Below are 11,194 nucleotides of genomic sequence, written 5' to 3'. Positions count from 1 at the left end.
ATTCTTTCGTGTATAATGTATATATATACCTACCTATTGTGTTTCATATGCGGCGAACAAGAAAATTACATACAATATAAGGCTTAACTCGCCCAGTACTCATCTAAGGAGTAATAGCTATTCCTAAAGAGGGCCTTCCTAAATGATACTGACATTTTTCGATAGGGAAAAGGAAGAAGATATTATAAAAAAAACACAAAATTTTGATTAATTGAAATGATTTGTGTCTGTAGAATTATTTTTGACGTTTAAGTCAATTATAAGAATTTTTATACACTGTCGTCAATTATTCATTTATTTATGTCAATTACATACAATTATATTTAATAATTATATGGCAGCGAGGATACGATGAATGAAAAGCGAAGATCGAAAGATCTTTTAATAAAAAATCACTACAATAAAGAAAATATGATGTTATAATAATTTACTTGATAATATTTTAATTCTCAATTGAAACGGAACGTTTTCTTTTCTATGCAAATATTCTTATAAAACTGTACTAGTCTTACTGTATAACTTACAGTCACAATAAAATTTTCATTGTTCAAAGAGAACGTTTGATATAAATTTAAACTTTCTGTTTGATTTCAAACATATTATGTCCTATATTATAAACGTACACACGATAACTGCAGATATTTCATCAAACAAGAAATTCCCATCATTTCATTTTATCGTATTACGGATTGTTAAATGACAGTAAAAAGATTTCCATTTATAAATTATAAAATATATGTAAAATATATGTAAAAACGTATTGATCAATTGCTGGTTACTCAATCAAGGCAATAACAATTTTACATGACCTTATCATTCAGCTTAACCATCGGTTAGCAGAGATCCACGTTCGACCGACTACTAGCTTTTAATTCAATTTTCACGCTCATCTCGCGGACAAGCGACATCGGCGTGAAATTTTGGGAAGCAGGTTTACTGTCATTGGATCATTCGATCCACGTCAATCGTGTATTGAATCAGTGTCCATCACTCGCATACATTTAGTGCGTATAGCCGTTAATAGCCGGACAATCTCTTGCTACGTGAACGGAACGACAAGTATGTCATGTCAACACGTACCGCGTTACGATTTCACACACCTTGCCATTGTTCAATCATTCTATGCCGTTCTCTCCCCCCCCCCCCTTCTAATGATTACGCGAATCGAACATAATGACTCACATAAATCTTACATCAGTAATATTTGGGTTGCATATACCGTATGAAGTGTCGATCTTAATAATCTGGCTTGAATCCATCATTATACAAAATGGATATCAATTCGCTTCTATGCAAACTACGAAATAGTTCATAAATTTTTATACGGTCGAAATAGAAATGATAACGTAGGCTTATTAGTATTGGCATTCGAATCGTAATTTCGATTAGGTATTAGTAGCAATACTATCTTTAGGTAGTAAATTGTCGAAAATTTGCGAATACAAAAGATTGAACATAGAAAAGTGAATATAGGAAATGTTATCATTTGACAATTTGGTAATTTGACAATGAGATAGAATTTTGAACCGATGAGGATAATTTTAACTTTACTTGTGGAGAAGTGCAAGAATAATTTTAGACCGTGACGTCTAATCGATATTTGCATGGTCTAACAGTAGATACGTTCGAGGTAAAGTTTTCTAGGAAAGGGAATTAAACAATTAAGAGAAGAATATCTATCGAAATGTTGAAATATTTTGCTGATTATAGTTACCGACTATAGTTTATTATATAGAAGTAACATCGAATATCCATTGCTTCCATATTTATCAATACGAAATATTCTAGCATTGTATCTCGTGTTTCTTCTTGAACGAATTTTCAAGTATCGTCAACCACAACGATCGTTCATTCTTTACAAAAGCACTCCGTACGAGCAAATGAAGCGTAAAACATCTTCCTTCTCGAAGGGTAGGTGCACGTACCAGTTTCTTCGTGAAGCGGGAAAACGCAATCGAGATACAAGCTATGAAATATTTCGAACTCGAACGATTAATCGTGGCTACAGATCGTTCAGGCAGAAGTAACAGTCTTAAACTCGTGAAATAATTTATGACACGTACTCAACCTCTGATAGTTTATGACACGCGTCGACGAAGCAAATATTTTACTATAACTAATTTACATCCGACGTTTCCTAGGTTATTTATATTGAAATTTGACCTTTTGCTACAAAACAATCTTTTATATTAATGTTATATTTCTATGCATATATTTTAGATACATCATTTATTGTTAAACACCTCACGGGTTTATGAAATATATAAAAAGATATTTATGTACGTGTATATGTACCGTATATTGTTGAATATAGACCTTGTATCTCTTTTTGTTATTAGATATTATTATATTACTACTAGTATTTGATGTTTACTATAGTAGATAAATCAATATATATATGTTTAATTACTAATTAGGACAAGTAGTTTCATTTTAAGATGTTAGTACGAATTTGATTGCTTTTTCTTTCCTTCATAAATATCGTTATTTTAACTGGACAAGATTATCCTTGCAACATATCAGTTTTTCGAAATTATTTAAGATACCTGTTTTATGAAATTTTTACAATTACGATAAGGAAAAAGTACCCACTAAATGGTTTATCCCAACAAAAAGCAAGATACGATGGAATAAAATAAACACATGACAGACTGTTGATATTTGCGCACATAGAGATGACTTTAAAAAAAGAGCTATATAAATTCTGTCCACATTTTTCGTCCCGTGCCCTTAAAAGACGGATTTCAGAGGTTAGAGTTATACAACACAGGAAGGATCAGCGTCAATAACCCGCAGGTTCGAAATCCCCTAGAGACACCCGTGCACATTTTTACTCTGCCTCTGGTTTCCCCGAAGCGAAATCGCGAGGGTTTTGTCACCGCGTAGCTTACGATTCGTCCGGTAACTTCCACGAGGAAAATTGACGAAACCACTGTTCCTGCTCGAGAACGTCGCATAGAATAATAAAAAAGGAAAAAATGGAACGAGCCTACTTACATATATAGCTGGGAATAATGTGGAAATTTACATGCGGGTGCGTGTTTCGCGGAGTGACGAGGGTTTAGCCCCATTTCGGTCCTCGAAACGCGCTGACTCGGCCTACGACAATTGTATCAGCCTGCGAACGAGTAGTTAACGATATTCTACCTTTTTACCATCCGCGAACGATTTAACGTTCTTGGACAAAAACTGTCTTTTACAACGACAATGCCATAACTCCAGTCTATAGAGAATAAACTTCGTTTCGGTTATATCAAACTTTCAACGGGACGCAAATTTTCTAGAAAATTTCTTGAATGTTTGATGAGACTGTTGTCCTGTCGAAAATAAACAATACAACTATTTGCATAATAGATAAATTTCATTGCTCCTGGTTTCTGAAGTTTTATAGTTTCGTGAATACTTTATATGTATGAATACTATTTATACATCATTTTCTTGATTCTCTTTCCGAATTCAGTATTATCTGTTTATCAGGTTGAATTCCCATTAAAATATTGTTTATACACACATATATCAGTCTTTAATGACCAAAAAGTATGTAAATGTCATGAGTTTGTAAAAAATGATGTTACTTATTATGTTTAACATTTATTTATGTTTTTTATATCTTCTAAATAGCAGTTATTTACATCTATTTAATTCCAGATCAAAGCCGCAAACTATATCTTTTTATAAGCAAATAATATATTTCGGTTATAGCAGTTGAAAAGTGTCGATATTCATAATATTTTATTTAATTTGTATCGAAAATTACATGACTGTTGATGTTTATCGAGATTTTTCATATTTTTGTTTATTTTAAAGATGCAGCTCGCTTTAATTCGGCGCGATATTCCATGTAATCCTCGCAGAATATGCTTTTTCAAAAAGTTCAAATATCAAAATGAAGATCATAAACTTCGTGCAAAGTGTAAAGTGGAGAAGACATAATCGATTACACACCAGTACAAGCAGGGTAAATTTTGTACTTTGAAAATTCCGCGCGTTTTGGTAAAGTTTGAAAAAGTTTGAAGCGTAACAAAATTAACTCCTTCATGACTACATTGGTATAAAATACTTTGGAGTCTCTATGTATCTTCTAGCATATTACAGTCTTGTTCATAGCATGCTCAGAATTTCTTCAAACGTGAAACTCGTGATATTTTCAGTTCATACAGCCTACAAATAAAAATTTTGCTGCACGACGAAAAGGGACGCATTCTTTCTATGTTTAAACTTTTACATATAATTATTACAAACTCGTTCTGATCTCCAATCTTTTTATACCGAATTATAATAAGAAAGTACCTAAAAAAAGAATAAAACACGAAGATTATTCAATGTTCTTGTAAAGACATCTTAAGGGAATTTCGAGCCCTATTAAACCATTATTTTGAGTACGTTTTCAACTGTCATCCAGAAAACCACAAACTAACTATGTTTTCTCTGTTCTTTGATTCAACAAGCTGTCCGGGAAACTATTCAATTTCTCTTACACGCTGCCATACTCAGAACAAGAACGTTTAAGTTCAGATTGCACCATCTGCGACCGTACGCGTCATTGTTAGAAACTAACTAACGATTCCATGGTCCATCGAATTTGTGTTCTGTCATTCTCTCATGACTGGTCACTAGTTTCAACGCCATTGTATTACAATACCGCTATGTCAGGTTCAGTATCTACCATTATTGTAATGCGTGCCATCATTTCTGTACTCTGGCTTCATTTCGAATACTAGACATCGATTCACCATCGCGGAACAGCGTATCTAGCAAATGATCTTTCTGTTGCAACAGAGAACGTGACTTTATACCGCTAATCTGACAGCGTGAAAGATGTTCCAATATTTTACGAAACCCCCATTACGAAAAAGTATGATGAAATACTGCTTGATTGTGAAATTGTGACAGTGCTATATGCGCATCTTTTTGAACATACTATGGGAGATCGAGCGTATATTCTTGTTATCGTGAAGCTAGAAATGACTTATCATTTATTATAGTAATAGATTTATATAAATTTGAGCATAAGCCAATGTCAAATTTTATGTAATACGAATGATATCAAATTTGCATTTATCTGATATATAGTGATGAAACTATCATTACCAGCTAATGACAAAAGTCGCAATCACTTAGTTGACAACCTAATAATATAATAAGCATCAAAATTTATTTGAAATCTCATTTTTATCATTATCCTTCCTGTCTTTAATAAAATTAAGCTAATTAAGAAATAATTGTAACGTATCAAAAATTTTTAATATAGTTTGTAAAAATTGTATCAGATCATTCCTTGAGTAGAAACTTTTATAATGATGGAGTTAATAATTAATAAATCTTAATTTACGCCAATTTTAGATTTTATAAACTTAAATGTAAAATAATCTATTTATAATAAAAATCAAACAACACGGTAAAAGATAGGATATATGTATAATTAATATAATTAAATTGTTATATCCAAACGATTGGGAATCCGAACGACTAATTAACTCATCTTCATCGGTTAAGAGTTTAAGAGAGCATTTGTATCGCGTATATGTATAACGAACGACGAGTATCATATGAAGCTTGTAGGATATATAGATTCATAGTTATATTTAAACAATGTCCTTGTTACTGTATAGGAGTTTATTTAATTTTTCTCTTTATTGAATCGACATGACGTCGTGTAATAATGAGGATTCCGATACCTACGAGTTGCAATACAAAGGTAATAGAAAGAATAGGCATTATAACTCTCGCTCACGTTAAAGCTTAATAAGGCATGATAGTGAATTATCGTCTTTGTATAATAGAACTGGGGCGTAAGCTTAGTCGAGTGCGGTGTATTTCTGTGCATTACACCCACCATGCCAAGGGTAGCGACTTCAAAGAAGCGTGTTTTATCATCGGACCATTATACCGTATAACTACAACGCCTCATTTGCCAAGGCTATAAAAAATGTTCTTATGTTCCGTTGTTTGCAAGGGTAATAACTCTGTTAAGATAGAAGCTCTTAACGTCCAATCGATCTATGACATTCACGCGATAAGGACAGTACATGTTCCGAAAGCTGATTGTGCAAAAAGTTTCAAGAATTGTAATCCAAAGTGGGTGTTTCGTTAATGATGTTTATTCTTAAAATAGAGATTCTTTGTCTATGTGAGTAGCTATAGTCTTCAACTGTGTTGATATACTAACTCTGGAAATATATAAAAATAACATCAAATATAGGTAAATGATGTGTTAATCTAACTAGGATATTATGTGCACAAGTAACAATTTTTTAATTCACAGGCATTTTAATTAATAAATATTTTACTATATACTGAGTATATTTTAATATTAAAGAAAAGCAACAGGACTCACTATCGTTTCTTAGATTAGCATGCATATGCGAACACGCCATGAGGTCGACAGATGGTCTCGAGCTAAATTCTAGAAATAACGCGTAAAGCAAATCTCAGTGGTGGTAATGTTCTGGTTGAGTACATATTCGCATCGGAATAATAGCATTGGCTATGTAAATAATAGAATCATGAAATCTGATTATCAAGTATCTTGAATCTATTTCTCCTTCCCGGTACATTAAACAAACATAGTTATTATAATTTTAATCGCCATGTGTATTTTCATATGCATGTGCGTGATCTGTTCCATAAGTAACGAATTTATGTTCATGACAGTTTTTCTAAGATATATTTTAAGAATCATAACGAGCACCAGCAATGTAGTTGAGTTAAGTTTAAAATTTGTTCCACAATCAATAAATTCAGATCTGTGAAAGTTTTTTTAAGATATATTTGAGGTGGTATATGTCGTGATTGCGCACACAAGAAATACTCCTGATTTTTAACAATAACGTTTATTAAACTTTTGACAATTAAAAACAAATAACGATTAACCACGATTAACGATTAACAACGGTTAACGATTAACAAATAATAACTCTTAACACTGGCTATCGAGAGTCGACTACTCGTTTCTCACGAACACGTCTCACTTCACACGTCATAGCTCGGGGCACAGTGAATCTTTTTGGTTCAAAACCACGCCTTTTCTTTGTTGCCCCTCGATATCCCTACTACGCGCGCTGCTTTGTTAGAAGTTAGCGACTGTTGCCGCGTATGCGTTCTTCCGAATATTCGGCGAAAGAACCGTACGGATATCGATGGTACATTAGGCTTGTCGGCATTACGCTTTAAAGATATAGCGCTTTGTGCCGCGAAGCCGTTGGAAATTTCCGAGGTCGAGTGCCGCCACATATTTTTAAGAATTATAGCGAGCATCGTTAACGTAGTTGAGATAGTTTCGAAAACATTTACTTTACAGTGTCCGCATGATGCTTTAAATATAGTAGCTTTAATCATATAAAGATCACGATCTTCCACGTGATTTTAAATATTAGGAAATAAACGGAAGTCATAAAAGCTAGAAGCTAAATCGAAACAAAAAGCAAAATCAGAGCAATTAGTTGCGACATAACATCTCTCGAATAAGCGAGTCAAGTAAAATTTAATAAGTAACATCTTTTTGAGTAATCTAGCTTTAAAAATAAATGTGGATAGTACGTAATTTGTAAATTCAGTGATACTTGAATTTTATTATTTACTTAAATGCTCCTTTCGGATAAACTCATATTTTCAAATGCATATTGTTTCAATCTCTATACGAATAAGAATGAATTATTTTATAATAGGAACATCAAAGGCCAATAAAGTGCTTTATTAAGAAAAGTAACACAATAAGCATATCGAATAACGTATCAAAAGCTATATCGTATTGATTCCCTTTTAATTAAATAACAATTTCTTATATTATGTTGTAAGCTAAGTTAAATCCATGAATTCATTAAAAATATTAAATTGTTGGAATTTAATCTGAAACATTGTATAATAAATTCATAATAACTTTCATATGGAAACAAAATACACGTTTAATTTAAATTAGCGTACAAAATAAAAATACAAAAGTATATTCTGTCTTTAAAAAAAAAAAAAAAAAAAAAAAAAAATAAGGATCTCATAACCGAAGTTGCAAATTTTTATCCATTCAGATACGTTTGAAGGAATTATAGCTTATAAATCTCTGGCTTAAAAAAATTTACAACTAAGGGACATAGAATATTTTTCTGTAACGATTGAAAACATGTATGCACACTGTACACAGGAATGTTGTATCGAGAATAGCTCTCGGACAAGCAAGTTTTTACCACATGTACTATTTACGGAAGGTACAACCACTGTACTATCTACAACGTGTCGTTTTGAACAGAAGCTACACGTAGTCGTCGCGCGGTTTTTCCACCACAGTAAAAATCCGCTTGTTTGAAAGGGGGGCCTAAAATCTACCTCCCAGCAGAAATCTACCATACGTGTTCAAGTGAACAACAGACCTATTTCCGGCATTCAGGTCACGCTCTCCATTGGTTTCAAAGCAAAAATGTTTTTTCAATCTTTACAGTGGCGTACACATCGGTGTCGTATCGCGCGTCACGAGCGCATTTAGGTACCAGTAAATAATAGCGTTATACAAGAATACGAGAACGTGCAAACAAGATAATTCCACCTAAACTTATCTGTTTCTTATACTTTTATTATCTTTATAATATTTGTTTTCTTTATTTTTAATTTATGAAGTTTTATACAGTTAAAAGAAGCAATAACTAAAATAAATAGCAAAAAGTTTTATTTAATATTTTGTACTCTCACAATAAGTTTTATTTATCTTAAAATCAAAGAAAAAGTCTAGTCCAAATACATTTAAATGTATTTAAACTAAAATCGATATAAAGATCATCAGAATTTTCAAATTATTATATTCATTTAATTATAATTAACTGATATTAGTAAAATGGAGGCAGCCTTCTCATCTAACGATGCTTCAACTAAATATCCTTAAGGGATTTCAAGATTGAAACGTAACTGAATAATAGATGAAATTTGAATACGGATTTAATATCGAAACTGCTGCGAGAGTGCGGTCATTGGTGTAGTCGCGAACCATTGAAAATCAGTCACGTTATTCAATGTTACTAGCATACTGCGATGAAACTCAATAATACGTATGTATATGTGTATCTAATATAGATTTAAGATACATCACATATTAGGAACTCTGAAAGATCACGATGCATGAACAAAGGGCGATATACATTTTAAGACAAAGGAATGTAAATTGAAGTAATAATATCACTAAACACGGCAATAAAATTAATTTCAATATTAACTTCAATAAATTTGATTTTAACATCATAAGGTAGTTATAGTACACTCATCAACATCTATTTTTTTATATAACATGTAAGATTTTGTATTATAAAATTATAGAAGGTAACAAAACGATCTAAATTATATGATAATTTTATATGATTGTATTGATGAATGTGTTTATGAAAGAATATGAGCGAACCATTGCTCTAAAAATCTTTAGAACAGAATTTGTAGAATAATTTCAGAAAAAGTTGAAAAATGATTCATCCCTTTTACTTGTATAAAAGAGAAATTTTAATACTCTCCATGTTACATTTAATACCAACAGCCAAAATCCTTTGTCGACAAATAATCGATTTCTCGATGCAGACATTCTTAAGCCGATTTTATAGGTACAAATCCCTTTAATTGAAGGTCTCATTAGTAATTGAAAACACTGATTGAAAATTTTGTTGTTATGTTTGCTGTGTGGTATTAATCAGTATACAGATGACTGAATAAAATTTTGAAAATGTTTTAATACACATATTACTTGTTTTTTAAATATTGAATTGAAATACTGAATTTAATAAATAAACTAAAATTTACTCAACTCTGTTATATTGTGGAAAGTGATTTTCTATAATTAATTGCTATTATTCTTGTTTAAAAATTCCTCTTTCTTGAAAGATATTCTTACAATTTTTATTAAAATTTGGATGTAGTAATATTTTTTACAGGTGTAATAAATGAGCCATAAGATAATGCTTATATTAAACTGAATGAAACTGTGGACATTACACTTCATTACTAATTTAATCTTAATTTAATTTTATACAGTCTTCTCCCAAGATTTGATCATAAAGATTTCTTTTAAAATTCGCAATATGCGATTAAATAGAATCAAGGTGGAAATAACACTATTATACATATATACGATACTATTGAAACTATGTAATGAGATTAAATCAAAAGAAGAAAGGTGTCAAAAGTGAAATGCGTATTTGTGTCTAGTGAAGAAAATTGAGAAAAGTTCAAATGTAACCGTATTTATTCAAGAAACATCACGCGTATACGTAAGACAATTTTATAATCGATAAATGTTATGAAAACACGTATTAATTCTGAGAATTGAAACATTATGAACAAACTAGTATATTATTGATTACTCGGAAAGAAAGAAAAATGAAAATAATTTCAAAATTAAGAGTTTTATTTAAATTAAGAGAAATTGTAAATTACACAATTAATTAAGTCATATCTTTTCTCTTTTTTTTTTCACGTTTTAATAAAATATAACAGAAAATAGCACTTCACCTCGCGTCGTGCGTTTTACTCCTGTTAGATGAGATTAATATCAAAGTTTCCACCACCACGTTATAGTCAATGAAAAGTAGTTGGATTTCCAGAAGTTAAGCGCATATTAATAGCCATTTTGTGTCTAACAAGTTTCACGTAACGAACATTCAGATGCTTCCATACTGTTGGGAATCGTAAAGAGTTCTCGTCGCTTATAGCTCATAGCTCTGAAACACAATCGCTTTATTTCGGCTTGACTAAATTTGCCGCTTCCAACTCACTCGTTTGCTAGACAGTTATGTTTACGCACGGCGAAACTTACGAAACTTAACTAAATTAACTAGTTAACGAGTAGATTATGCACACGACATTTAACTGCCAACTCTCACAGCAGGTAGACTTACAGTTTTCCATAGTAAACTACGAAGTAGACTGCGGAACATCTCTTAAGTTCAAATATAGAGTTCTGCACTATTACCTTGGTTTAATGAAATAAGCTTAGACGAAACGCGATTGCGTTAGAACGTGAACAGTACATACATTGTGAATTGAATATCCTGAAACACTGATTTTCTATAATTATATGTTGTAGAACTTATTAACACTATAGATAGATATTATGTAAATCAAACGATATCACTTAAGGAACTTTTATTTATATATCCATACATGTACTCGATGTATTTTAAAATCATAAATGAAGTGTAATATTTATACTAATGATAAATGTCAAATA

Source organism: Bombus terrestris, chromosome 4 (genome assembly GCF_910591885.1).
Source record: "Bombus terrestris chromosome 4, iyBomTerr1.2, whole genome shotgun sequence".
NCBI classification, from domain to species: domain Eukaryota; kingdom Metazoa; phylum Arthropoda; class Insecta; order Hymenoptera; family Apidae; genus Bombus; species Bombus terrestris.
The sequence above is the reverse complement of the archived record's forward strand: the minus strand, read 5'-3'. Positions refer to the sequence as shown.